The sequence below is a fragment of the Sabethes cyaneus genome, chromosome 1 (genome assembly GCF_943734655.1).
Source record: "Sabethes cyaneus chromosome 1, idSabCyanKW18_F2, whole genome shotgun sequence".
NCBI lineage: Eukaryota > Metazoa > Arthropoda > Insecta > Diptera > Culicidae > Sabethes > Sabethes cyaneus.
The window spans coordinates 138,162,643-138,166,468 of record NC_071353.1 but is presented as its reverse complement, the minus strand read 5'-3'; the positions used below and the strand labels follow the sequence as shown (position 1 = coordinate 138,166,468).

General features: G+C 38.4%; 1 non-coding gene across 1 annotated transcript; it reads right to left on the bottom strand.

Moving 5' to 3' along the window:
* Positions 1-1,849: 1,849 nt before the first annotated feature.
* Trnat-agu (transfer RNA threonine (anticodon AGU)) lies at positions 1,850-1,923 on the bottom strand. The gene has a single exon. It is a non-coding gene; the product is annotated as a tRNA-Thr (tRNA).
* Positions 1,924-3,826: the final 1,903 nt, after the last annotated feature.

Genomic DNA, 3,826 nt, shown 5'->3' with positions numbered 1-3,826 from the left:
ATGTGCTTCCAATAGGTACCTATACAGACCGCACAGCAAAAAGTTTTATTGCATTAATCTATTTAAAACGATGTCAATCTAATGCCGAATGACGCATGAAGTTTTATTTGCCTCCAAACAAAACCGGTGTTTTGAATGTTGTCCACCCTCTTCCGAATTTTGCACGTCAGAAATGCACTCTTTTAATTCAACAAAACGATAAAACGTTTTAAAAAAGCTTTTATTTCACTTTTAATGTTTGATACTAATAGAACAGATGCACTTTCATGCAAAATCTCTTCGAATAATAGCAGGTGTGAGTATTTCACCGGTCTTATTCTGCGAAAATGCACATGTAAATGCGCCTGACACCGGCGATATATTTCACTCAAAATCCCTACACTCTATTAATTAATCTTGTCGCCGACTGGTGTGCGGAAAATCCCCATTGACACCTAAACGTAAATTGGCCAGAATTTACTCTCCAAATGCAATGGGTACCAGAAGAAAAAAAAAACAGCCAACTTTATTACCTTAATATGTCAGATTTTTTTCTACGAGAATCAACCTAATCCAACGAACACATTAACATTAATTTCTTTTCCTTTACGATCAATCATTTCCCCCGTCGCGACAGTCAAAGTCGCATACCTCTTGCTTTCGTGAAGGTCGTCCCAAGTAGAATTCGGTTCAAACGATTCCATCTTAAAATAGGTGTCACAATTCTTGAAAAAATGTGAAATACCCTGCCTGTTATCAAACCTTGAAACTTGATGCTGAAGCTAGATAACTGATTAGATTAGGTTTCTTTGCGATAAGCTCTCACTTTTTATCGCTCAAAGAAACCATCGTAATCGATAACTACTATTCCTTGAGAATTTTTTTTAAAGAAAACATAATCGTAACATTCAACTGTCACTGCACCTCACAAGTTTCATTCACAAAACCAACTCTGTGTCCTGACGTAAACAGAGGAAAGAAACCTGTACCGTTGCCCACCACCGCCTAGGGAGACAAACGGAACGGAGGAAAAACAGCAGAAAAACAACATCCATTCGATTCGTAGGCGAAAGAAAATCTTCCCTTTGTCGACGAAGTTTATCATTCAACTGCGGCAAAATTATACACTGTCGCAGCTCGAAGTCGAAGCAGCGACCAGCCAGCCAGCCAGCCAGCGACACTGCGCGACTGGTTGTTGTTCACGAAACGAACGACATCAAACGCCACTAACACCGTCACCGTGTCGACGACGACCGGCGGCAGTGGTGGTGGCGCTGTGTGCGAAACAGATGACAACAGGCCGCCGTCGATCGGCTCTCGGGTCGGTCGGGCAGCGAGCGAACGAGCGCGAGAGTGACACGTCAGCGGGAAAACGAAGGAAAACGCGTGGAAAAGTTTTCTGAATCAAACGCAATCTTTCAGCTCAGCTGGCGAGTGTCCACACTCACCGTCACCACGGGCGGAAAATGAGACCCCCAGTTCATGGTGTTCACCCACGATGAACACCTACCCGGTTGGCTTGGCTTTTCGTTGTGTTCGCTTGCTTTTCCTTCCCCAGGTGATTCCCACACTAGTATGGTTGCGAATAGTAGGCGGAGCCTACCGGATGGTAGTGGTGTGGTGGTGGTCATCTTGCGCAGTAGTATTGAGGCGAATTACGTGCGACGACGACAACGGTGTGGTGTGCTTTCGCCTAATCTTCCTCCTTCTTTTAGGTGTTATTTCTTAGCGGACCATCTTTTGCGGTGCTTCGATTGTGGAAGCTTCCCGTTGGGTGTGTAAAGCCAATAAAGGAGATGGTAAACAAAGTTTCGAGAACACCAAACAATGGGAAAAAGAAGGACACACGGAGAAAAAAAGATTTCCACTTAGGCTCCGGCGAGATTCGAACTCACGATCTCCTGTTTACTAGACAGGCGCTTTAACCAACTAAGCCACGGCGCCGTGTTGAGCAGCGCTGCGTTCAAAGCGGTACAGTAGATGCGAAGGGAAATACGTACACTCGGTACTTTTGCGTTGCGTGAACAGGAATATTACTGGAAGATGTATCTATTTTCGTACACGAATGAGGTGAGGAGTCCTACTGAATGTGTGCGTGGGCGTGAGAATAGACGGACGAGTAAAGAAAATTAATGTCATTTCTGAGTGATATTGTTATGCAAAAATCTGTTATGAAAAAGTTTATTTCATCGATCTTTTCTTAAAATAATTTTTGAAGTAGAAACATCATTTGAACATTGTAAAAAAAAAGTGGTGAACAGAATATTTATTATCCAAACCGTGCCAAAATCGAGACCGTAAGTGCGTTAGAAAAGTTATTAATCAACGATTGCAACCTTTTTATGTTTACAAAATCCGCCAAGAGCTATCCGTGCGGTGCAAGTAAGTTTTCGGCGACCTGCAGTAAGACGTAGTCCTACGGCAATAAAAATATTATTGTTCGAGACATTCTATAACCGCAAACTTTTTTTCATGAACACACATGATGTAAGGCAATATTTTTTCGTCATTTCAAGTAGGGCACGGGAGGGTATTTTCAACCTATTAAACGATGGAATCTATTTTTTCGGCCTATGGCCTAGTTCTAGTGGAAGCACAGGTGGTTTTGGCGTTCTTTGAACAAAAAATAGTAGATTAGGGTATTTTGCCTATCATTGAACGATTCCAATTATTGGACAGCGTCCAATAAAACGCTAATTCTAGAATACATATACGCTTAAACCCTATCAAAGTGCACGAATTACTCACTTTGATCAGTTGTGGATCATTTCTTGTAACAATAGCGTTACATAAGGCAAGATTTAATAACAAAAATTCAAGTTAAACATTGTCATATACAATATGGGCTATAACCCTCAATTTTGTTAGCATTTCAGATAAGAAACATGTCTCACTAATTAACGTTTAAAATAATTATATTGCCATATCATGCTGTACACAGCTAATGATATTCATCTATGCACTATTTGTCAACATTTTCAAGCAAACTAAAAAATTACTTATAGTTTTTAAAGTATTAAAGTTTGACTGTATAATCATTGGACAATAAAGCAACGATTGTCCTAAGCTTGTACAAGAACTGAAATAGCCTAAAAAATCGCATTACTTCTCATTATGCTTATGTATTTGACAGTTTTTATGTTTATGGCACTGTTTACAAATGGTTTTCATTTGTACGCAAAAGTTTTCCGATGAAAATTTATGTAATGGTATTAATTTTTTATTTTATATACATACATGCTCTTGATTTTTTTGTTTTAATGCAACAATTTCGTGAAAAATAGTCCTATTGCAAATTAAAGCTACTCCAGATTTGTTCAAACTATTTGTACTTGTACCTTATCTGAGAAATTTTATCATCGTATATTTGATTTGGTGCTAAAAGTGCCTGCTCCTGAATTAGGGTAATCACAAAAATAATCATTTTAGTCTAAAGACTTGAAGAAATTAAGAAGTTTGAATCACCGAATCGTTCCGGTCTTAATGATACTGACAGCAACCGTAAGATACTTCTATGAATATTGTAGAATAATATTGGGTTGAAACAATTTTTTTATATAACGTTGAAAATGTTTTGTTTTCTAAATTTTCGCCAACAATGGTGAGCTAGTTTTTCATATTTTTTGAAAGCTTAATATTTTTTTATCATTACTTTTCAATAATTATAAATTTTTTAATTTTATTTCTTTTCTAAATAAAGGTTCGATGATGAAACGAAGATGAATGGTGCATTTTTTCAACTGTAAGGAAACGGATATGCGCAGTTTTACAGATCATTATCTGGCTAACAAATTTGTTTCGAGTAACCAGGAGAGAAACAAACATAGTTTCCCTTGTAAAAAACAGT